The 25,909-nt window shown below is 47.2% G+C and overlaps 1 protein-coding gene across 1 annotated transcript in view; it reads left to right on the forward strand.

Moving 5' to 3' along the window:
* IGF2BP2 (insulin like growth factor 2 mRNA binding protein 2) overlaps positions 1 to 25,909 on the forward strand; it is a 120,931-nt gene that overhangs the window by 18,982 nt on the left and 76,040 nt on the right. The gene's annotated exons all lie outside the window — the stretch shown is intronic.

Raw genomic sequence — 25,909 nt, forward strand, 5'->3', positions numbered from 1 at the left:
GACCAGGCTGGCCTTGAACTCACAGAGATCTGCCTGCTCCTGCCTTCCGAGTGCTGGGACTAAGGTGTGCACCACAACTGCCCGTGAATACCACCACTCCTGGCTTGGGCTGATCTTCTGAGTTTAAAAACTTTGGGGCTAGCTTAGAAGGCATGTAGACAGACTAGCCTTAAATTCATAGAGATGTACCTGCTTTGGCCTCTCTGTTAGGATTAAAGGCTTGTGCTACCATTTTTGGCTTTGAATTTAAAAAATTTTAATTTTAGTGAGAGCTAGATTAGGTGTGTTTATGCACATATACACATATGCGAGGCACACGAAAGATGCCTCAGATTGGGTGACATCACAACAGGCTTCAGAAATCACTGCTTAAAAAAAGAATTAAGGGGGCTGGAGAGATGGCTCAGCGGTTAAGAGCACTGTCTGCTCTTCCAGAGGTCCTGAGTTCAATTCCCAGCAACCACATGGTGGCTCATAACCATCTATGATGTGATCTGATGCCCTCTTCTGGCCTGCAGGTATACATGCAGACAGAGCATTGTATACATAATAAATAAATAAATCTTAAAAAAAAAAAAAAGAATTAAGGTAGCTGGTGGCGGCGGCAGTGAGTGTCTTTAATTCCAGCACTCTGGAGGCAGAGGCAGGTCAAACTCAGTTCAAGGCTGCCTGGTTTATAGAGTGAGCCCTAGGACAACCTGGGCCACCAGAGAAACCCTGTCTCAAAAACAAAAAAACAAAAAATTAAGACAAATTCAGTTTTTTGGCTTTGCTGTATTTGAGACAGGGTCTCACTATGGTGTTTTGGCTATATTGGCCCTCTGCCTAGCCGGGGCTAGCCCAGGGCTAGCCTTCCTCCATCCATTCTGCCTATTGAATGCACACAAACAAGTCTGGCACGATTATGTGAAAACTCAAAATTTCCTGTAGATATTCCTGTCTAAAAAGCTCAATTTACACTAAAAATTTGAGTTACAGGAGAGAAACGCTTGTGCATACACACACACACACACACACACACACACACACACACACACACACTTGAAAACAAGCAAAATAGCTCTCCTCCTACCACAGTATAATTCGTGGGCACCATAGTCAAGGTGTCCCCAGTTAAATGCTTCCTTTTATAAGTTGCCTTGGTCACAGTGTCTCTTCTAAACAATAGGACAGTAAATAAGACGCGGGCTTACTATTTCTAGTAGTTTTGTACACGGAATAAACCTTCATGATGTGGAACTTTAAGATCTTGCTCATTTTTTAAGGGTTCAGGAATGTGGCAGCCATATAGCCCAGGATCTTCAAGGAACTCAGGTCAGATGCCAGCTCCTGACAGTATAAGCTGCTTTTTAGTTCTGTTGGAACAGCAGGGTTTCCAGAGTCAGTCACACAGGAGAGCAGTGTCACCAGCTGCCTTCCATGACCCCGTTACTATTTTGCAGACCCTCCCTTTATTGGACATGAGACATTGGGTCTAGTCCGTACTCTCAGGAAGATGAATGCCAGATGGCAACTTTGGGAGCCGTGTGATGACTTTCTTTCTAGTCAACAAGGAAGTGTCAACAGGCAGATGTGCGCTTCCTCTGTGACTAACACTGAAGGGCAGGGATGCTGATACAGTTAGCCTCCACAGTTAGCCTCCACAGTGAGCCTTCACAGTTAGCCTTCACGGTTAGCTTCCACAGTTGGCCTCCACAGTTGGCCTCCACAGTTAGCCTTCACAGTTAGCTTCCACAGTTGGCCTCCACAGTTGGCCTCCACAGTGAGTCTCCACAGTGAGCCTTTACAGTGAGCCTCCACAGTGAGCCTTTACAGTGAGCCTTCACAGTGAGCCTCCACAGTGAGCCTCCACAGTGAGCCTCCACAGTGAGCCTCTACAGTGAGCCTCCACAGTGAGCCTCCACAGTGAGCCTTTACAGTGAGCCTTCACAGTGAGCCTTCACAGTGAGCCTCCACAGTGAGCCTCCACAGTGAGCCTCCACAGTGAGCCTCCACAGTGAGCCTCCACAGTTAGCCCCTTTCACAATGACGCTGGACTCCTGATGGAACGATGGTCCACCAGTTGTCCGCTACTGAGTCCTGTTGTCCTCATCCTCACACCCCTAGCATGAGGAAGACATCGTTGCCCCGTTTCAGAGATGACAGATTAAAGCCCAAGGTTTTAGTGCCTCGGATGAAGACTCTTTTTTTACTCTCAACCCTCAGCGTTAGACTTTTGTTGCTGCTGTTGTTTTACCCTTTCTCTTCCTGTAGAACAATTTCACTCAGCCCACCTTTTGTACAAAGCGACTGTTCCCTCCTTGCCTGACCTGAAAGAGCTGAAGGCTTTAAAGGCCCAATTGAAAACACAAAACCCACTTTCCTACTATCAATAAGGATGTTTGTTTCTTTTCTGCCAGCAGCAAAGAGTCCTTTCTGCTATTTTTGTAACTGGGTGAGGTCTGATTTCTCCAGAATTACGCCATACTGTGGTTAGCCATGGCCTACAAGAGGGAAATAGATTTACTCTTTAAAATCATGGGTTTTCTAAGAAATGTGCCATTTACTATCCAAACACGAACGTCTTTCTCCGGCAGAACACAGTGGTCACTTGGATATCAGACACGTGTAGTTTTTCTACCCCTACTAAAAGTCTAAAGCCATGGGGGGGGGGTGATGTCCTCAGGTCATTGGCCCCCTGCCTTTATCACACATTAGAAATGCACTGCAAACACTTCTAATAGCACTTGGTGTTCCTGACGAAATCTGATCGTATTTAGAGTTGTCTTTCGTGTCCGGCATATCCATGGTTGGCAATGGAAGGCGGGGCCTGCAGCATTCCAGGCAAATGTAGCCACCCAGCCACTCTCCAGTGTGATGCGTTCAAGTGCATCAGGTCGCTTGTTCTGTATTGTACTGAACTCATGCCAGCCTCTCAGCTTTGCATATGGGCTGGCCTGAGTAACTAGGCCTAGTCAATTACAGTGTAACAGTCATAACTTCAAACTCCTATTTAAAACTCATCACTGGCTTCTGCAATATGCTTATTCCTGTAATAATACATGTAAATATATATATATACAGGAACCCAAACAGGCAGGAGCCTGGAGGCGCAGGGGTTGATGTGGAGGCCGTGGAGGGTGCTGCTTCCTGGTGTGCCTCCTAGACTTTGCTTGGCCTTCTTTCTTCTGGAATCTGGACCACCAGCCTAGGGGGTGGCACTGCCCACAATGGGCTGGGCCCTTAAACTGTCCTACAGGCTTGCCTACAGCCTGATCTTCCAGGGCCATTTCTTCAGCTGAGGCTCCCTCCTCAGATTTGCTTTTGCTTGTGTCAAGTTAACATAAAGCCAGCCAGCACATGTATGTACAAGTGTGTGGACATGGGGGTTTTCATGAGCCAAGTGCCTCGAAAGTGCCTGTGGAAGCCGAGGGGCGGGGTGAGGGGTGTCGGATCCCCTAGAACTGGAGTTATTGAGCTATCTCATCTGGGTTCTGGGAACCAAGTCTTTGTGCCCTAGGAGAGAAATGGTTGCTTTTAACTGGTGAGGTGTCTTCCAGAGCTGGGTATGGTTTCCTTTTGTGCTGTGTAGAGTGAGTCTTAGGGATACTCCCTTAGGGTTGTCTGCCCCTTCAGAAAGAAAAATGCTTTTAAAAATGGAATGCAGTGCTAAATTTTCTACAGCATTTATATATTCTACCCAACTAGCATATATTCTGAACCATTCTTCTTACGCCCCCCCCCTTTTTTTTTTTTGAGACTGCACTGGAACTCACTGTATAGACCAACCTGGCCTTGAACTCACATAGATCCTCCTGCCTCTGCTGGCATCACATGTGCGCACCATCACGCACAGCTTCCATTCTTCTGTGATCTGGGTGGTTCGACAACCCCCCCCCTACAGTTTCAAATGTTGACTATGTTTGTGCATGGTTGAGTCCAGAGGTCAGCCTTGGATGTCATTCCTCAAGAGCTGTGCACTTTGTCATTTGACACAGGGTCTGTCACAAGTCCGTCTGTGTGCCTGCACATGTGTGTGCCTGCAAGTATAGGTCACAGGGCAACCTTGTGTGGCAGTCAGTCTCTTCCGGCCTGTAGCTCCAAGGGGTCGTGGGGGGGGAGAGGGGCGGTCAGGCTAGTGGCCACCGAACCTCAGGAAAGCAGTTTCCTAGCTTGGGGAGTGCAAGCAACCACCAGTACACTCAGCCTCATACAAAGAAACCCCTCTGAAGTAACTGTTACGCGTGGATTTTGAGAAATGCCTTTGTGTTCCCACTAACTGAGGCTGCAGTCCCCAGTCCTTGCTTTGTGTACCCAGCATCTAGGGAGGCACAGGAAGTGGATCATGTTTCTCACGTGTCCTTCATCAGCACAGACATCTGATCCTCCACTCCGAAAACATAAGCAATCCGAGCAATGTAAGTTTCTCTGAGTTGGATGGAGACTGTTCACTCCTTGACATATGGTTTGCATTGTTGGTTAAAACTAGTTGAAAAGGAGGCCAGTGAGGACTCTGTTCCAGGTGCATTTAAATGCTACTTTCCCTCCACACTACAGCCCAGGTGCTAAACTCCTACCACACTTTCTCTTTGAGTTAAAAAAAAAAAAAGACTTATTTCCAGTGTGCGTGCTGTACAAATGCTCCAGAAATATGTTTAACTAGCTTATTCTCTCATGTGGCTTCAAGTGCTGTCTTTGTGATCTGGTTATACTGATTTCCTCACTGAGTAAGTAAGTACCCACCCCTTCCCTTCTAAAGGGAAAGCAGAGTAACTTCTGGTTCCGGTCTGCTCTAAGTAGAAGCAATCGTATTTCACTGTTGAGTGAATTTCAGTCCTGATTTGTTTTAGGTTTGTGATGGCCCCACGGTCAGAGAGTTAGTGGTGTGTGTGTGTGTGTGTGTGTGTGTGTGTGTGTGTGTGTGTGTGTGTGTTCCTGTCTTGAGCGTGTAAGATATTGATGCTTTTAGGTGGTAGCACTCAGCTGTAACTCCAGCCATTTAAAAACTTCAGTTGTGGGATGTAGTTCGAGTCAGTTGGTGGAAGGATAGAAACTTCACTGATGGGAATGCTCATAGCTTACTGCACAGAACACATCTTCCTTTTTGGTACTTGTGTTTGGAAAATATTCTTCAGGAATAATTTGTCAACCAGTAGTTCCTTAGTTTCAACTGGGGGTCATTTGACATCCATTCTGCTAGTGTTTCTGTTTGAATTTGAGACAGTCTCTCTCTCTCTCTCTCTCTCTCTCTCTCTCTCTCTCTCTCGCTCTCGCTCTCTCTCGCTCTCTCTCTCCCTGTAGCCCACACTGGCCTAGAACTCACTCTGTAGCCTAGGCTGGCCTTGAACTTTGGTTGCTTCCCTGCCTCAGCCTCCTGAGTGCTGAGATGTCAAGTATGAGCCACTGATGCTGCTTAGTGAGAGTGAGCCCAGCAATTTGCACTTGTGGGAACCAGGGCAAGGACCCCTGTCTATGGTTGGGAGGCAAGAGAGGCTACTGGGCTTGAGGGCTTAGTCTGTAACCTCCACATCGGCTCGCCAGAGCAAGCTTTATACCAGCTACCATCTAAATTTATTTCAGTTCTAATTAAGAGGCTGTCTTAGTAATTTTTATATTGCTGTGATGAAAATACCATGACCAAAGCAACTTATAAAAGGGAGTGTTTCAGCCCTCAGGAGGCAGAGGAAGGCGCATCGCTGTGAGTTCAAGGCCAGCCTGGTCTACAAAGCAAGTCCAAGACAGCCAAGGCTACACAGAGAGACCCTGTCTTGAAAAAAACAAAAAAGAAAATAATAGGGAGGGGCAGTGTCTAATTGGGCTGTGTTTTCAGAGCACTGGAGTCGTGGTGTTGAATCGAACACACACCAACAGGAACAGCTGAGAGCTCGCATCTCCAACCACAGATGGGAGGCGGAGGTGGCAGGAGCCATTTGAAACCTCAAATCCCCCCCCCCAATGACGCACCACCCCCAATGACACACCACCCCCAATGACACACCACCCCCAGTGACACACCACCCCCAATGACACACCACCCCCAATGACACACCACCCCCAATGACACACCACCCCCAGTGACACACCACCCCCAATGACACACCACCCCCAGTGACACACCACCCCCGGCAAGCTCAGACCTCCTAATCCTTCCTGAAGAGTTCTACCAACGAGAGACCAGATATGCCAGCGAATGAGTCTCCAAGGGCTGTTCTCAGTCAGACCACCACAGACGCATTTGTGGGCATTTCTCTTAGAGACCTAAAACACTGTAGATGGCGCTCTAGTCTGCTGGTGGGATTAAGGGGACTCCCCTTCCTCGTTGGTGGTGGTGCACTTGTGTTGAAAGAGGGGCCACCTGTCTTCCCCATCCCCATCTTCTCCTGCTTTCCTGTGTCTGGGTGTGCATCACTGCGTTTGATAGGGTTGCTTGCATTTAGAGGTGCAGTCAGAGAACAAGGGCAGCTTAGCAGAGGCTATCCCACTGGGGAATAGAACCACCCCTCTGGAACACTTCTAAATGCCTCCGGTATGTCAAGGCTGTGGGATAAGATGCTGCTCAGAAGAACAAAGTCAAAACTCTGCCTGTGGGTACCCTTGGGATGCAGTGCTTGTGGGTACCCTTGGGATGCAGTGCCTGTATGGTACTCTTGGGATGCAGTGCCTGTATGGTACTCTTGGGATGCAGTGCCTGTGGGTACCCTTGGCATGCAGTGCCTGTATGGTACCCTTGGGATGCAGTGCCTGTATGGTACCCTTGGGATGCAGTGCCTGTATGGTATCCTTGGGATACAGTGCCTGTATGGTACCCTTGGGATGCAGTGCCTGTGGGTACCCTTGGGATGCAGTGCCTGTATGGTACCCTTGGGATGCAGTGCCTGTATGGTACCCTTGGGATGCAGTGCCTGTATGGTACTCTTGGGATGCAGTGCCTGTGGGTACCCTTGGCATGCAGTGCCTGTATGGTACCCTTGGGATGCAGTGCCTGTATGGTACCCTTGGGATGCAGTGCCTGTATGGTATCCTTGGGATACAGTGCCTGTATGGTACCCTTGGGATGCAGTGCCTGTGGGTACCCTTGGGATGCAGTGCCTGTATGGTACCCTTGGGATGCAGTGCCTGTATGGTATCCTTGGGATACAGTGCCTGTATGGTACCCTTGGGATGCAGTGCCTGCATGGTACCCTTGGGATGCGGTGCCTGTGGGTACCCTTAGGATGCAGTGCTTGTGTGTACCCTTGGGATGCAGTGCCTGTATGGTATCCTTGGGATGCAGTGCCTGTATGGTACCCTTGGAATGCAGTGCCTGCATGGTACCCTTGGGATGCAGTGCCTGTATGGTACCCTTGGGATGCAGTGCCTGTATGGTACCCTTGGGATGCAGTGCCTGTATGGTATCCTTGGGATGCAGTGCCTGTATGGTACCCTTGGGATGCAGTGCCTGCATGGTACCCTTGGGATGCAGTGCCTGTATGGTACCCTTGGGATGCAGTGCCTGTGGGTACCCTTGGGATGCAGTGCCTGTATCCCGCACACATCCCCTTTATCATTTACAGCCAGCCATTCAGCAAGGGATTTCTAAATGTGAACCACTGGTGATACTGGAAAGAAGGTAAAACAGAGAGCCTAGAATTCAAATTAGCACGTTGTTCCTGATCGCTCCTGAAATGGCTAGGGACAAGGTCCAGATGGAGCTTGTGGGGCATGCAGTAAGCTGCACAGGCATTGTAAAAGTTGTGGACACTGGGGCGTTGGCAGCTTCCTTCAGCCACACAGGCTCCTTGAACATTCACCTAAAAGGCCTTGTCCTGAGTCAGGTGTCTTCTGGCCCTTCTGAGCGGCTCTCTCCAGATCTCAGTTACCCTCTCTGCCATGGACCGACTGTCCATGCACGCAGGGAAATTGTGTTTGAGTGTCTGTTTACACCTGTCACAGGAAGGAATGGCATTCTTTCAATGTGTGTGCACCAGTGCCTGGGCGCCAGCCAGCACATGTGAGGGGGTGCCTAAGGATTGAAATAAATTGTACCTGGTTTATTATGGTTTAATTTTGGTACCATTCTTAGGAAAGAGCACACTCTAATGACCTGTTAACCTCTTAAAATTGACAGGTAAGCAGAAAATGCTTTTGCTCTGTTTTGGTCTCTTGTAGAAAGTCTTGACCTTTCTGTGTAGTTTCAGAGACAGGCCTTGAACTCAAGCCTTCAGTTCCCCATTGCTGGGATTTCAGGCAAGTACACCACACAGGGAAAAATCCTTTATTTTTATTTTTTACACTTCTGAAACCCTATCTGAAATCTTAGCATTCCTTTCCAAAGAGTAGCCTCTTCCTCCCCCTCCCCCGCTACTTCTTTTTTCAAGACAGTTTCTCTGTATAGCTCGGGCTCTCCTGGAACTCACTCTGTAGACCAGGTTAGCCCCGAAGTTAGAGATCTACCTGCCTCTGCCTCCCAAGTTCTGGGAATTAAAGGCCTGCGCTGCCACTCCCTCCCCCATCCCCCACCCCTCGTTTTTTTTTTTTTGGAAGGTAATTTAGAACATTTTTAAACTAGAGAAGGCTGAGTAAATGGTTCTCTGTGTGGGCCAGTCACATCTGCACTACAGGGTGATATACGTTAGAAGTCTAAGTAGGAGGTGAGGTGGAAAATGTAAATGCAAAGACTATATTGAATGGAAGCTGCCCAGGTGGCCATACTGGTGCATCTGGATGAACGTCCTAAGTATGTAGGGCGTGGCCTGAGCCCACTGGTCTGGGGCTGGTACAGCTTTGTGTAGGTGCCCCGCGAGATGCTAGTGTAAGCCAGTGCTGAGATAGGTGGATGGAAATTCAGAATGCACTTCCCGTTGTCCTCAGCAGTGCCTGCCTCCTGAAAGTTCAATAAAGAAAAACTTAGTTACTGTTTGCTTAGTCGGGTTTTATTGAACAGGCAGGAACTGCTTTTTACAATATTGCACTATAAACATCCCCCAAGGGAAAAGAAAACACACTATAAAAACATGTGCGTGAGAGGGCTGGAGTGATGGCTCAGTGGCTAAGAGCTCTTGCTGTTCTTACAGAGGTTTGGTTCCCAGGACCCACACGGAAGCCCACGACCACCTGAAACGCCTGTTGGAGGGGATTTGGCGCCCTCTTCTGGCCTCTAGGGGCACCAGGTGTGCACGTGCTGCACAGACCATATACATGCAGGCAAAACACTAACACACATATACAAATCTTTAAAAAAAAAGTTTAGTATATGTGTGTGAGTGTGTGCAAGAGTGCACTCATGCATATACTTGTGCAAACAAGCAAAGGCGAGAAGTCAACCTTATTTTTTTGAGACAGTATCTCCTAGAAAACCTTGTGCTTAGTGATTCTGCTAGGTAGAAGGTCTGTCCAGCAAACCCCAGGGCTCGGAGGCTACAGGCGTGCACTGCCATGCTCAGTTTCTGTGTGGGTACAGAGGTTTGGAACTCAGTTCCTCACTCTTAGCAGCAAATAACTTTTATCTGCTGAGCTGCCTCCCTAGCCCCAAAGCACAGCTAGGGAGATGGCTCAGTGGGTGAGGGAACTTGCCTTAAAGGCATGAAGACCTGAGCAGATTAAACCCAGAACCTACGTAGCAAGCCAGATGCATGCCAGAAGCTGTGACTCCAGTGCCCTAGTGGGGAGACAGAGGCAGAGAGCGGAGAGGCTTCCAGTGCGGAGCCCAGAGTGCGACAACAAGGCTAGCGCTGACCCCTGGGCTTGTCCTTTGACCTCCATATGCATATGTCAGAGTTCACAGGAAGGAATGTGCGTGCCCATATCCTGCTGGTGCTGTAGAGCCCTGTGGTATTTTCCCACAGTAACACTGTCAAATTTGGATGTTAGCTTCATTATCAAGGCCTTGTCAGCTGATAGATCATAGAGTGGACCAGTAAACACGGTGAAGTAAATGACACCATAGCTGTAGACATCCATGGTAGTTACAAGTGCACATTTTGAAGTAAGAACAGAAAAATCAGCATGTATATAGTATACACTTGGGGGCTACCTCCCCGTAGGTCTGAGCAGTGAGGGGGAAGAAATGTATATTGTCCCAGGAACTGTTTTCTGAGTCTAGTGTTTAGTATATTGACTGCGCTTTGGGAATTTGGACAGGAAAGATTGGGAGAGCCTGAGCTATTCAGACTGTCTCAGGAGGTCTTTTGTTGTTGTTGTTGTTTGTTTTTTCTTTTTCAAGATAGGGTTTCTCTGTGTAGCCATGGCTGTCCTGGACTAACTTTGTAGACTAGGCTGGCCTTGAACTCACAGCAATCCGCCTGCCTCTGTCTCCCGAGTGCTGGGATTAAAGGCATGTGCCACCACCGCCCAGCTCAGGAGGTTTTGAGGAATGTCTTCTTCACAGTTCACTACCTGGGGTAAGCCTGGGGTAGGGCTCCATTAGTGACTGCTGTTGCCATAAGCAGTGAGAACAAGGGGTTTCTGGGAAGCATGTATGTATGGTAAACACACATGTATGTGTATATTTGTGTGTGGACCCCGGAGGTTAGGTGTCTTTTTCCAGTCACTTCATCTTTCTTTCTAATATTTAAAAATTATACCGCTGTGCACGCATGGAGGTGAGACCTTGTCACGGGCTAACAGAGGAGACCAGAAGACTAGAAGCCCGTGCAGTGCCAGCCTGTGTAGACGCCCAGGAAGCCTGTGCGGAGCCAGGTGGGTCGCTCACAGAGCTGGCTGCTGGCAGACCCAGAATCAGGGCTGAGGCTAGGTTCTTTCCTGGGGCTGATGGCGTGAGTCAGCAGGGGAAGACATTCACAGCCTTGACGCCAACCTGAGTTCAACCTCCCGGACCCACGAGGTAGAAGGTGTGAATCAACTCTTTCACGTTGTCCTCTGACCTTTAACCCTGAACTGTGGTGCCTGCAACTGCATACACAGAAAGTAAATAAATAAGATGTAAATGAAAAACAAAAAACAAAAATCCCAAACAAACCTATTTTTAGCAAAGCAGGACAGCCAGGCTCGTACCTGTAACCCCAGCACTCAGGAGGCCGAGGCAGGGGAATCACAGTCCGTTTGAGGACACCCTGTGCTAAATAGTGGGGATATCTCAGAAAAACCAAAAGAGCGGTTTTTCTGGTTAAAGATTTTGTGTGTTCTTCACACCAAATTCTAGAGGCAGAACTCCTGAGCTAGAAGAATCCCGCAGAAAAGACCTTAAGCAATCGTGTTTTTCTCCAGTGGTAATCTTTTTGATAATTGCCTCAGAGTGTCTGGAGCGCTAGGCCTGTATAATCTGAGTCACACTATAATCTGAACCACTGCGCTGTGGTGATTTTGTAGCGGTTGCTCTGAGACTGGCAGCTTGTGCCTGGCTCTGTATCAATAGGGCATATCTGCCAAGACACGCGTGCTACAATAGTTTGATCCAAACAGTGCTTCCGTTACTGGGCATCACGCCCTTATCATCGGGGTCCCTAACTGACAGTGTGTTCTGAGTCAAATGCGGACTGGGTTTTCCAGGTAAGGCAAAACAACTCTACAGATGCCTGGCCCCCACCTGCAGGGCCTTTCCTAACCACCCAGGCTGGAGACATTACTCTCTCCAAAGGAACCTTTTTTTTTTTCCCAGAGAGAAAAACACCAATATTCCAGCCGCTTAAAACAATTCCATTAAAGGCTTCCCGGCTGGTGCAGTAAAGGACATTAACCTCCCCCGCCCCCCAATGCCTTACGACCATCCACGTGAGGCAGGTAGAGGTGCTTACATCACTGCAAAAGTAGCAGAAACTGAGTGCTGGCCTGGGCTGGCCACGAGCGCGATAGGGCCCACAGCCAGGTTGGACCAGTTCTCCTGGCCTATTTTCCACACACCGTTTGCCCACACTCACAAGCTATGCCAACCTGGCCACCTCCACAAAAACATACTTGAAAGCCCTTTTCCTTGCAGCACCTAGCAATGAGTGTGCTGATAGGAACCACGGCCGGGAGGAGAGACCAGGGACGAGGCTTCTGCGGAGCCCGGAGGTGGCGCCCTAGTCCGTAGTGTCTGCCGAGCTGGGAAGATGGCTAAGGTGGTTGACAAGTCTTGTCCATCTTGTACTCTAGGTGTCATGTGGGCTTTATGCCACCTGACCTCTGCCTTTGTGAGGCATCCATAGGCTGATTGACAGGCAGGAGCTCCTCTGAACACCGGTCCACTGGCATGTGTGGTCACACAAGGATGTGATGGCAAAGGCGAGGTATAACTGGCCTAGTATGAAAAGCAGAGGCCACTTAAGTAGGACTGTCACTGCTCTGCTGAGAGCCCTGTGGTGGCAGCCTTATTTTAACCCTGCAAGAGCACACTTAAGGCCACCAGTAAGAGTAGAGAGAAAAAGACTCCAGACGCAGTCTTGATCTGTCTTGACTGTAAGACCCGCTGCTTTTCTGCTGTGCTGTGTGTCTTAATGTAGGAAGGCTCACGATTTTGCAGCTGGTCAATTTAGAACAAAGAGTTGGCCTCTAGTTCAAGAGGGCTTTAAGAGAACCACCATGAGGTCTTTGTTTGTAACTTCCTAGAGCGCTGAGGTCTGATTAGATCTACAGTGATGGAGCTATGTTTGTGGTCATCCAGGACCGGAGGGTTGAGCATGCTCAGTACCTCACCTCGTGGAGTGTGTGAGGGCAGTGGAAGGTTCTAGCTGAGGTACAGAGAAAAGAACTGAGGCTCCTTATGAGGGAGGGGCAGTTCACATGGCTTGGCGCTCGCAGGAGTCTGATGTCACTAGCTTCTTGTAGGCCTATTTATGGTGTCTTTTAGGAAGGCTGGTGGTGTGACCAAATGCTCCTCTCATTTCCTTCGCACCTGTGTATGTCTAACGAGTAGAGGCTCCCTTCTATTTTTAACACTGCTATCATCTGATAGGTCCTAGAGTTTCCCTTACCTTCCTGTGTAAGACAGCCCTTCAGTAGGGCTTGAACAAACCAAGAAGTAAAGAGTGCTACTTGAAATGGCTAATCGGGGGGCGGGAGCATGTCACTTTTGTGTGCCTCCACTCTCACATTTTTTATTTATGTATGTATGTATGTATGTATGTATGTATGTATTTATTTATTGATGAGGCTAATGTAGGGTGTGGTCCATGGATGGCTGAGTAGGTAAGTGAGAGAAACTGCAGTTTCTGTCTTTGAACACTCTGCACTTGGGACCAAGGCCAGGGCGGCATGTGTACCATGTAAGCATTTCCATCACAGGGCCACACCCCTATCCTTCAAATCACTGGCCATAACCCTGATAATATCTATGATAAATAAGTATAGTGGAAAGTTCTTTTATTTGAGGTTAATTTTGTGATATCTGAACCCCCCCCCTTCCTAAGGAAATAATTTGCTTTTAATGGGGTTTGTTGGAATTTGGTAAGTGACTTTCCCGTGGTCATGTATTTGAGCAGATGGCTGGAACATCTTCCGTGAGGATGTAGGTCCTTCCTGCTGTGCGGCGCTCCAATCATGCACGTCTTATTTGGGGATGTTGTACTATCTTTCTTCTAACTCTTCCCCATTCCCATCCTTGGAGAGCTCCATTCCTTCTCCCCTCCTCTCATCTCTGACTGGCCAACGCTCTCACTGGAGGGACTGGAACTGCGTGGCAGTGGCTAGACCGCAGCGTAGCTGTTGGAATGTACTCTTCTCTGAAGTAGAAATATTGGAGTGGACGGTCCTGTAGTACTATAAACTTTTAGTCACTGGTTAGGATGCTTAAGTAAATTTAAAAGTCATATTTCCTGAAATATCTCATGGTCTGCCTTCTGTTCCCTGTTTTCATATGAGTGATTATGAGTACACAGGGCCCGAGGACAGGGGGCCCCAGTGATGGGAGTCCTCCGAGATGAACACCTCAGGCCAGCTGTTTGGTTGTCATCCGCTGGCAAGCGCTAGCGGTTCCTGACCCGGAAACACTTGAGGGAAGAGAAACTTTGACCTTCTCTGTTTAGTCATCTTAGAAGTTGGATTTATTTATTGGCCCCTTTAATTAGTTCTGTTTGTGGGGTATTTTCCGCCCACCTATGACAGGGCGCAGCAGTGACCAGTTCACACCCACCACCTGTCCTCTGTGGCTCAGGGTGTGCCCCATCACACAGTATCACCTGGACCCCGGGGTGCACAACCTTAGAAGTACTGATGCTGTCTGTACAAATGCCTGGGCGCACCCTGAGTTAGCTCACGTTTCTGATGCCAGAAAGCTCTTTTTCTTTCCTCAAATACCAGTGACAAAATAATGGTTTTATAATCATTCAAAAATTATCCTTAATATTAAATTGGTAGAAAATCTGAAACGGGCAGTTTCCCTCTATGTAGTCTTCAGCCAGAAAGAAATTCTTTTTTTCCCCCTGAGACAAGGTTTCTTTGTGTAGCCTTGGCTATCCTGGGCTCTCTTTGTAGACCAGGCTGTCCTTAAACTCACAGCGATCTGCCTGCCTCTGCCTCCCGAGTGCTGAAGTTAAAGACGTGAGCCACCACTGCCTGGCCAGAGACTAATTCTTAACTTCTGGTCTTTTCTTTGTTGTTTGTTTGTTTTTGAGACAGGGTTTCTCTGTGTGGCCCTTGCTGTCCTGGACTTACTTTGTAGACCAGGCTGGCCTTGAACTCACAGAGATCTGCTTGCCTCTGCCTCCCAAATGCTGGGATTACAGGATTACAGGCCTGGAGCTTTCTTGGAGCCCTGGCTTCAAGCACACATCAGTCTTGTCTAGGCCTGCAGAAACAGCACTCAGCTAAGATAGACCTGATTATAGACCTGCCTACCTACCTACCCACCTTGCCTCTTTCTGAACACTTTTCAAGTGTATTAATTAGTGATTTTCTGAGTTTTCTATGAAGGGCAAACGCAGTCTCTTGTGATTGTGACTCAGAGTCACAGGGTCTCTATTCATAGCATAGGTGGCATTGAGCAGCTCTTACTGTACTCTCCCCACATGGAAGAAAACAGTCGAAGCCAAAAGAAGGTAAGGATGACCAAGAACTGACCATAAGGGATCCTGAGTGTTTAAGTGGTGGGAGGTTGACCACCACCATTGCAGCCAGAAGACAATTTATGCTTTTGTTCTTTTCTCATAAAAGTGTGTGTGTGTACTTGGGCGTACACATATGTCTGTGTTTATTTCTCCCTCTGTGTGTGTGTGCCTGAGCGTCCTTGTGCTTGTGTGTTTGTATGTCAGTGTGCTTTTGTGTCTACTTCTCTGAGTGTGTTTATGTCAGGCTTCAAGTCTGGGACAAATGTCTGAGGTGCCTATTTTAATGAATCAAAGTGGACACTGGCCTTCAGGTTCTCCCGGGATCCCTCAGTCCCTACCTGCTACAGAGCCCTCCTGGCTGGCGTCCCCTGCTCCCCCTACCCTTCCCCGCCAGCTGCCTATCACTATGTAATCCAGCCATTTTGGTTACCTGGCCCTTTCGGCTCTGCTTTGGGCCTCCTGGATGCTGCACCTGGTCCCCCCTCCCAGTCTCTCCACGTGGCTTAAGGTCATGACCACCGGACTTTCCCAGCTGTCCCTGCCTCTGGCCGTGCTCTCCCACGTATCCACAATAAACTCCTCCACCCTGCCTAGAAGCAGTCACGTGCGTTTCCTTTTTATTTCTCTTTTTCATTCAGTGTGTATGTGTGCTTGTTGTGTGTGTATACACACACGTTTGTGTGTGTTTACTCTCTGAGGCTCCCGGCCTAGCTTTGCACTTTCCCTTGTGCCAGCTTTTGCTCATGAGTCTTGGCTAACCTCCTTACTGAGCAGTGGCTTTGCCTGTGTACTTCCTCCCGCTCTTTCCGACCCTAATAGATTACAGCTCTCTCTTGAGTTAGTTCCTCTCCGCTTCACTCCACATAGTCACCGGTAACAGCTACAAATTAAGAATGAAGACCTACCAAGACAGTGCAGGCCGGCCTTCAGTAGGTCTTCCTGATAGTGAAGTAAACCATGTTCCTGATAGTTGTGTGTAAATGTCCTAAGACCAAACCTTTAAGCTTCCAAACTAAATGATTGCCCCTGTTTGCTTGACTCTCTTCTCTTCTGAGTCCCCAGTGTTGGGATAGAAAAACGTGACCTCTTTGGGTGACTTCAGTTAATACTTTAAATGATTTTATTTTATTTTATTTATTTTTTTGATTTTTTGAGACAGAGTTTCTCTGTATATCCTTGCCCATCCTGGACTCACTTTGTAGTTGGCCTCAAACTCACAGCGATTCTCCTGCCTCTGCCTCCCAAGTGCTGGGATTAAAGGTGTGTGCCACCACTCAGCATTGTAAATGTTTTGTTTTGTTTTTTGTTTTTTTAAAAGATTTATTTATTATACAGATTTCCACCTGCATGTACACCTGCACACCAGACAGAAGAAGGCACCACATCACCCTATAGATGGTTGTGAGCCACCATGTGGTTGCTAGGAATTGAACTCAGGACCTCTGGAAGAGCAGCCAGTGCTCTTAACCTCTGAGCCAAACCTCCAGCCCCTGTAATTGTTTTAAAACATGAATTTTTAAATAGATAGTATAAATAGAATACCACATCACTGAAAAAAGGTGAAGAAAATTATGATACAAAAATCAGCCAAAATTAGGTAAAGAGTGATTGGCTGGTGGGGAGAAAGTATAACTTTTTTTCTTGTCCCTCTATTTGTGATAAGATAGTGTCATTTACACTAGGTGCCTTTAAAGAGGCTGTGCTTTCAGCACCTCTCCAAGCTCCGTGCCATGTGTAGCCTGAAGCCAAGTATTTTGACACTTGGCTGAGAGCAGACTGCTCTAGGGCTGAAGACGTTTTTGGTGCGGGGCGGGGGAGCCACACCTGCAGGAAGTGATTAAGTGCAGGCACATGACTCAGCTGGCCTGTCTATGGGACTCCCGAACACCTGGCAGCAAAGAGGTTTAACCTAGTTTCTTGGATGAGAAGCCGAAGGGAGGAAGGGCCAGGGGCGAGCCCAGGGCGAGCTGGGAGCCGGGCGGGCGACCTTTGGCATACCTGCTGAGGGATGACAGACTTTATCCTTCCATGTCCGGCAACCTCCCAACCGGTTGTCTTTGTTCCTAACAATGAAAAATCACATAGGCTAGCTTAAGCAAAGAGGGCTGTAGAATTTAGTTGTTTGTTTGTTTTCCACCTATCTATCTATCAATCCATCCATCCTCATGTGTTCCATCCTCACCACAGTCCCCTCTACCTCCTTTCCTCCTCAGCCCCTCCCCACCTTTCCTTTCCCTTCAGACCTCCCAGGGGGGATATCAACTGAACATGGCATATCACCTCAGGAGGTGATGGCACACATCTTTAATCCCAGCACTGGGGAGGCAGAGGCAGGCGGATCCTCTGTGAGTTTGTGTGGCCAGCCTGGTAAGTCTGGACAAGGCAATCTAGTAAGAGAAAAACAGGCAGAAGAGTCAGGGGCAGCCCCTGCTCCTGCTGTTAGGCATCCCATAAAAAACACCAAGCTATACAGCTGTAAAATATATGCAGAGTGCCTAGGTTAGACCCATGCAGACTCCCTGATTATAGGTTCAGTCTCTGTGAGCCCAGGTTAGTGGGGTTTTCTTGTGGGGTCCCTCACGCTTCTGGCTCCTACAATCCTTACTTCCCATTCTCCACAGGATGCACCGAGTTCTGCCTAATGTTTGACCGTGGGTCTCGGCATCCGTTCCCATCAGTTGCTGGGTGGATCTTCTCTGACAGGCTTCTGTCTTCGTGGATAGCAGGATATCATTGGGAATCATTTCTGTACCTTTTTTTTTTTTTTTTTTGGCCCGACCACTTTGGTTCTAGCCTGGGTCTCTGGGCCACACAGCCTCTGGTCTCTGGCCCTCCAAGCAGTGTCAGGGGTGAGCTCTCTCTTGTGGCATGGGTCTCAAGCTGGACCAGTCATTGCTTGGCCGTTGCCACGGTTTCAACCAAACGCAAGGATAACCTGGAAAGAGGAGAGTTTTAGGACTTGACATGGCTGTATGCGTCTCCTTCTTTTCTCCCCTGCCTTTGTCTGTCTCTTAGTGTTGACTCTGTCCCTTCCTGAAGGTGCATTTCTGCTCACTGGGAGAGGACATGGTCAAGGCCAGTCTTTAGATAGAGTCTTTTATATGTGTGGTCCGAGGGAAAAGCAGTATTCTTTCCCCAAACTGAAAAATTTAAAAACCCGAGAGAAGACTTCTCATTAGCCTAGCCAATGGCACATGCCAGGGATGCGACACAGACGTCGCCCTGAGGGGCAGTAGCACAGGTGGGCACAGCGTTTTCCTTCTGTTCTCCTTGTCCATGAGGTCCTGGTTCAGACACCCAGTTACCCACCCTCCCTCTGATCCATTAAAAAGGCTGTAAAGTCTTTTGTTGCTTTTCTTGGCTAACAGAGTTTACCACCCAACTAAATGGCAGATTCATTTTCTGTTCACTGTTTCTTTTTCTTTTTTTTTCTCTTTTAATAAATGTGGAACAAGGCATTTTTAAGATTTATTTATTTATTATGTATACAGAGTTCTGTCTGCATGTATGCCTGCAGGCCAGAAGAGAGCACCAGATCTCATTATAGACGTAGATGGTTGTGAGCCACCATGTGGTTGCTGGGAATTGAACTCAGCACCTCTGGAAGAGCCGACAGTGCTCTTAACCTCTGAGCCATCTCTCTAGCCCCTGTTCACCATTTCTACAAGAACACTGGTGACGGTGCTGCGGTCTGCCCTCAGGGGTCAGTTGGCTACTGCATGCTGCTCGAGTCAGCATATTAAGGTGGAGACTCATAATTTCAGGGATTAAAGGAGTTCTGCCATTCATTTGCCTTCAGTAGTTTGAGATGTATTATCCCCCACAAACACCAAAGCCGCAGCTTCAACACTGAGCATTGTTTTTAGTATTTCGACTGGGTCTTGCTCCAGAAACAAGGATATTGGGTCCTTGGCCTTTCCAAAGCTTTCAATTAAAGGAAACCTTGACAGGTTAAAGAAAGTTAAATTTTTTAGGTTTTTGCCTGATCTAGAGATCTGGCTGTCAGCGATTATTACGTGATGTTTGTCTAACAATAAAAACTCTATAATCTCTGTGTGTCCCCCCCACGCCTGAGTCCTGGCCTTGGCCTTGGCCTTGGTTTGAGGTGGTTCTAACTGGCCTCTGAGCTTCTGGGAAGTCTCCTGTGCCTGCCTGTTAGCTCAGTATTGGGGTGCTGGGGTTAAAGGAGGCGCCTCTGCAGCTTCCTTTACACAGGTCCTGGGGGTTCGAACTCACGTCCTCATGATTGCACGGAAGATATTTTACCTCCCAATCCGTCTCCCCAAGCCAACAATACGCTATTGTAGAACATGATCTCTGTTAGAGAAAATAAGGAAAGCCAATGTCCCCGCTGCAGCTACAGTGTTTGGTTTATTTGTTTGTTGTGAGTCTTTTTTTTTTTTTTTTTTTTGCTTTGGTTTTGTCTGAGGCAGAGTCTCACCACTTGGTCCAGGCTGGGCTGGAAGTCCTGCAGGGCTCCTGCTGCAGCCTCTCAATTGCTGGGGTTACAGGCATAGTCAAGCTCACTAGCTGTCCTCAGGGGACAGGTGATGGCCAAGTGTGGGCACTTCACTTCAGGGCTTTGTGACATGAGCAGGTTACCAGGGTTCTCTTGGCCTCCTATTCTTCAGCTTTAAAGGTGACTACTCTATTTTTTTTTTAAGCGTATTTTGATGTGTATCAGTACTTTGCCTGAATGTATATGTGTGCTGTGTGCACGGTGCCCACGAAGGCCAGAAGACGGCACCACGGGCTCCCCTGGACTGGACTTCTAGATGGTTCTAAGCCGCCATGTGGGTGCTAGAAACTAAACTTAAGTTGTCTTCAAGAGCAGTAAGCAAGGACTCAAGTTCCGTTCCTGGACCCCTGTCACGATGGCTCAGAACCACTTGTAACTCAGGCTCCAAAGGATCTGATGCCCTCTTCTGGCCTCCGAGCAGCCATGTGTGCATGTTCATACACACAGACAGACACACGCACAAACGTTAGTTCCAAAGTAAATATTTAAGAACCGCTGTAATGAATTACACACAGGTCTCGCCTCCCAACCTCCTAAGCATGTGGTTCAGTGTATTCCATGTGCCCAGATGTACACAACTTTCCAACTTGCTAATGAGAAACTCTAAGTGATAACTTCCTGCTCCCCTCTCCCTAGAGGCCGGTAACCATTGTCTGTAAATGGATAGGTTTCTTTTTTACATGACAGTGTTAAGATCTCCACAACTGAGGCCTGGTGTGGTGGAGGCAGAGGTTGGTGGATCACTGTGAGTTCGAGGCCAGCCTGGTCTACAAAGCAAGTCCAGGACAGCCAAGACTACACACAGAAATCCTGTCTCTAAAAAAACAAAAAACAAAATAAAAAACAAAACGAAACAAAAACTCCATAACTATTAGTTGGAATCCTTGTAGGTCAGAGTTAAGTAAACTCCAGCCACAGGCCAAATTTGGTCATAGCATGTTTGGGTAGAGTCCTTGAACTAAGACAGGTCTTTATATTTGTAAAATATAACACAAATTAAAAAATAAAGAAGAATATGCCTCAGAGATGGTATGTGACCATACCACCTCAGAAATCTCTTCTCTGGCGCTTCTCAGAGGACATGGCTTCTTACCCTAGTCCTTGACCTAGTCTGTTTGTTTGTCTTTCAAGACAGGGTTTCTCTGTGTAGCCTTGGCTGTCCTGGACTCACTTTGTAGACCAGGCTGACCTCAAACTCACAGCAATCCGCCTGCCTCTGCCTCCCAAGTGCTGGCACTAAAGGCGTGTGCCACCACGCCCCGCTTTCCATCTAGTCTTTTTAAATGTTGAAGTTCCTTAAGAATTTGGTTGAAAAGGCACACATGTGTGTCTCCCTCACATATCCTAAGAATGTTAAATGAACAACTTCTAAGACCATAATTTTCAGTTGGGTGGACATTGATGCTTGGATGATGTGAAACCTTAGATACTGTGTAACCTCCCAGAGGACTGTAAATAAATGAATGTCTCTGGTATTAAAATTTATTGGGTGAGGTAGTTGGGGGTAAAGGGCTAATTAGGACCATTAGGGGTGTGATAATGGGAAATCGTTGGAAAATCCTGGCCGCAGAATGAATGTGGGAGGCAAGTGTGGCTTTACTGCCTTGCGCCTGTCTTGCCAGTCACGCTTGCATTAGAGGCTGGCTTTTGCTGCTCGTACATACACGGAGGGGACCGTCTGATCTAGTTCACAGACCAGATATTGCTTCCGTTGTGAACTCTTGCAGGACTAGAAAGATTTTTGGTCTATTGATCCATTTCAAAGTTTGTCAAGGCCTGGCAAGATGGCTCAGCAAATCAAGGCAATTGCTGCTCAACCTGGTGACCTGGGTTGGACTCTGGAGCCAACATAACCACAGGAGAGAGAACTCACTCCACAGGTTGTCATTTGACCTTCACGTGTGCACCGTTGCTCGTGTGTCCCCTCAATAATAATAATGATTTTTTTTTTTTTTTGCTTTAAGCTTATCAAATCGTTGCACTCTCTGAAAGGTCAGATGAGCATTTTCTCCCCCTTATCTTTCTTCTCTGATGTTAATGACGTTTCATGTATGTGAATGTTGCCTGCATGTATCTATGTGCACGAAATGTGCCTTGAAGCTCAAAATAGGTATCAGAACCTCTGGGACTGGAGTTAAAAGTGGTTGTGGGCTGCCATGTGGGTGCTGGGAAGTGAACCCAAATGTTTCGAAAAAGCAGTCAGTGCTCTTAGCTGCTCAGCCATTTCTGCAGCCCTTTCTTTTCTTGTGAAATGATGTACTGCCACGTAACCCTCGGCTGGCTTCCAAGTTGTCAGTCTCCTGCCTCGGTCTCATTAAGTCTGGGATTGCACATGTAATATTGGCTTATTTCTTCTTATGACTTTTATTCAATAAAATTAATTTATGTCTGAAGGTATAAAGAACTCTTAACCTGAAAGGCATATTATCATTTTGACTAATAGTGTCAGATTTAGGATCTACAAATTTGATAGCAGGCGGCTATTAGGATCCCTGGGGCCCTGCAGGGAACAGGATTCTGGGACTGGTCTACTTCAGCGCCTGTTTGTACCCGAGTGTTCCTATGGCAGGTTTTCTCTGCCCAGGAATGGTCACCTGACAGGCTCTTTCCTGTAGTCCCTGTAGATAGAGCTCTCTCACCACTCTTCGGTCTTGGCCAGGCTTACCACTGTCACCAGCATGCGTGACTGTGCCTTGACTTTAGATCAAATACATAATACCTTTTATTACTACCTTTTTGTCCATAAACTGCCATAGTTGGCCTGGCTTTACCAGGGCATCTTTTGTTTTTGTTTGTTTTCCGAGACAGTGTTTCTCTGTGTAGCCTTGGCTGGCCTGGAACTTGATCTGGAGGACCAGGCTGGCCTCGAACTCACAGAGCTCTGCTTGCCTCCCAAGTGCTGGGATTAAAGGCGTGCACCACCACCGCCCAGATACCATGACGTACATCTTAATGGTATACTAAAAAGTATAACTAAGAGTTGAGAAAGCCTGTAGCTTGATAATACGGGATTAATCTCAACCATGTAACTTCTTCACAAGCATGACCTGAGATAATGTTGGAAAAATACTGCTGTAAGACCTGGGCAAAAACCTCAAGTAGATGCTATTTGGTAACTGAGCCAGAAGGGCACCTGCCAGCCCGAACCTAGAGTTCAGTGTCCCTGCATGGTGGTAGCTCTGTGAAGACCTTCACTCCATCTTGTGTTGGACATGTTGTAGTTTTTGTGTGGACAGTCATTGTCTTAGGTTGGGTTTCATTGCTGTGATGAGACAACTATGATCGTGCAACTTTTAGGAAGAAAAACATTTACTTGGGGCTGCCTTACGGTTCAGTCTATTATCATCGTGGTGGGCAGCATGGCGGCAAGCAGACAGGCATCTGGAGACATCCGGATCTGCAGGCAGCAGGAAGAGCGAGTGAGCCATTGCACCTGGGTTGAGTTCCTAAAGCATCAAAGTGTCCCATTTCCCCCCACCTAACACCCCTACGACACACTTCCTTCAGCAGGGTCACACCTCTTAATAGTGCAACTCCCTATGAGCCTATGTGGGACATTTTCACTCAAACCACCGCAGTCATGCACCCGTTATCAGACAATACTAGGTCAACCATGACCATTGGTTCCTGACGATGGAATAAAATTTCTAGAAGTAACTTGGGGAGTGGGGGTGGGGAACAGGGTCTTATGTCAGTAGGCTGGTCGTGACCTCTTCTATGTAGCTGAAGATGGCCTTGAACTTGCGGATGTTTGCCTCCACTCCCAGAGTACTAAGCCCACATGTCTTAACGTGGGGCCTCTTGCATGCTCAGCAATCATTCTGCCAAAATGAGTTCCGTTCTCAGCCTCCACGCCATCCATTTTTTTAAATGACCGCTTTGTAAACACCGTACTATGCAGAGTCTTTTCAAGACCTTAGGGACAGGTACTGGAACTTTTCCTACAAATGGATGCAGGCTTATTAAACTCAATGCAGTAGAAAAAGTGACAACTAGAGGTCAGTTCCAAGCAGTGACGGTCAGAAAGACTTTCTTGAAGACCCCCTGTAGCAAACGTGTCATCTTGGGGTCTGAGAGAAAAGCGCACGTTCTGAAGTCATGAAAACCAGTGCTGGAAATGAGCTGTGATTATGGAGCTGATCCAAGTTCCTGCACTGTGTCTGACTTTTTTATTACTCTACTATAGTATTAAATAGTTCTGGCTCAGTTGTTCCTGACACTCAGAGGGTGTTTTTAGTAGCTTTACCCCCCACCCCAACAGAAGGACTTGTTTTACTCTGCTGAGTCAGGAATTAAATTTACCAAGATCTCAGGCCAGTGCCTATATTTATGGTTATGAGAAATATTCCTTCCATTTCAATCAAGTTACACACAACTCTGTATTTTAAAGATACCTATCTTATGCATTTGTATGTGGTCCTTAGTGTATGTGTCCTGGAAGTATGTATGTGGCCCACGTGAGTGCAGTACCAGCGGAGGCCAGAAGAGGGCATTGGATTCCGCTGGAGCTGTAGTTGCAAGTGGCTGGTTGAGCCATGTGGGTTCTGGGAACTGATTCTGAGTTTCTTTACAAGAGCAATATGTGCTCATAAATGCTGACTCATCTTTCTAGCTCCTTTATTTATTTATTTATTTATTTATTTATTTATTTATTTTAAAAGATTTATGTTGCTGTTAGTTTAGCAGTATGGCCTAATTATTATTAGGCTTATAATTATTACGGCAGTATTATCTAACCCAATATTACAGTCAGTAAAGACACAGACACCTGATGTTTTTAGACCAGCCTATTTTCACCTGGGGCAAGGCAAATATTCCCCCCTAAGCTGTCTTCATTTATATCCCAGCCCCCAGCCCCTGCCATCTGCTTCTAATAGTTTCTATTTGATTTAACTCCCATCCATAACCCCAAAATGCCTGCTAAGGCTGTTCACTTGGGCCATTTCTTTCCTGTGGGACTTCAGAGCTCCTCCTCTGGGCCCACATGGCTTTCCTAGTCCAAGGAGATTCTCCTTCCTCCTGTGCTTTTCCCAGGATTCTACCTGCTCAAAGCCCATGAACCTCCTCTCCATCCCTTCCTTCTGCCTTGCCCAGGCGCAGGCCTTTTACTCAGCCAGTCAGGGAGGTAAGGTTCAGGGCAGCAACTAGACCTTGTGAACGAGTAATAAGCACCTACATATATAGCATCATACCAACCTCCCAACAGATGTATTTATGTATTCTATGCATATGAAGGCTTTATTTGCATGTATGCCTGCATGGCAGAAGAGGGCGTCAGATCCCATTACAGATGGTTGTGAGCCACCATGTGTTTGCTGGGAATTGAACTCAGGACCTTTAGAAGAACAGCTAGTGCTCTTAACCTCTGAGCCATCTCTCTATTCACCACTACCACCACCACCAGATTCTTAATGCTTTAACTCACTGGCCTCATTTTGAAAACAAAAGCAAGCCTATGTGTGCACACATAGCCGGTAACCCTACTTTTGAGAACAAGATGAAAGCAATTCTTAGAAACTTGTGAGATGCTTAAATGCTCTTCAGTGACCAAAGAGCTTTTCTCACACAACTTGGTGCTTGCAGTTATAAACAGAGGTGTGCACTTGTGCCAGGAACTGTTCCTCTGTAGGCACAGTTCCCGAAAGGTCTCCTGCGGGGACCTGGTTGTAGCCTTTTACTATCTATTGTAACCTTTTAGCCTTGTAAACACCAAACTTGAAAAGACATGCCGGAGAGTACGTCACGTGAAGGGTGTGCGTGTTTGCTGTTAGCGCACACCGCCTCCCCAGGGGACTTTCTCAGCATTTTAAAGATGGATAATTAGGTTTTCCCTTCCTCCTGACTGCCCAGACGCTGCTTGCAGTCGATCACATTTTTAATGTGCGCCGTGAGAAGGACTAAATGAGACAGGCACACAGTTCCCTGTCTACTTCTGTATTTTCTCATATTTTCCATAACAAATTACTAAGTCCTACAAAGGAACTCAGAATAGATGGAATTGATGTTTTTATTGTATTTATTTACTGCGTGTGTGTGTGTGCGTGCGTGTGTGCATGTGTGTGTTCCTGCATGTGCCACAGCTGCTTTGGAGATCAGGAAACAACCTAGAGGAGTTTGTTCTCTCTTTCTACCATGTAGGTCCAGGGCTTGGGTCATCAATTTTGGCCTGTTTTAAAAAAATTTTTTTTCCTCCATTAGGATGAGGATACAGCAGTAATATAACCCGTCTCGTCACTTGATTTCTTGGGCTGTTAATAGCAAGGTAATTAAAAAAAAAAACCTGAGAAGACTCAAACAAATTTTTGTATTTGAGACCTCAAATGTCTGCATATTACCTGAATCCAAGTATTTCTCCTGAGGATTATGAACTTGAGGGCTAGCTAAAGCTGCTTTAAATGTGGGTAACAGCGTTGGGGAATATGGCTCAGTCAATAAAGTGCCTGCTTTACAG

Source organism: Acomys minous, assembly GCF_964271855.1.
Source record: "Acomys minous genome assembly, chromosome: 11".
NCBI classification, from domain to species: domain Eukaryota; kingdom Metazoa; phylum Chordata; class Mammalia; order Rodentia; family Muridae; genus Acomys; species Acomys minous.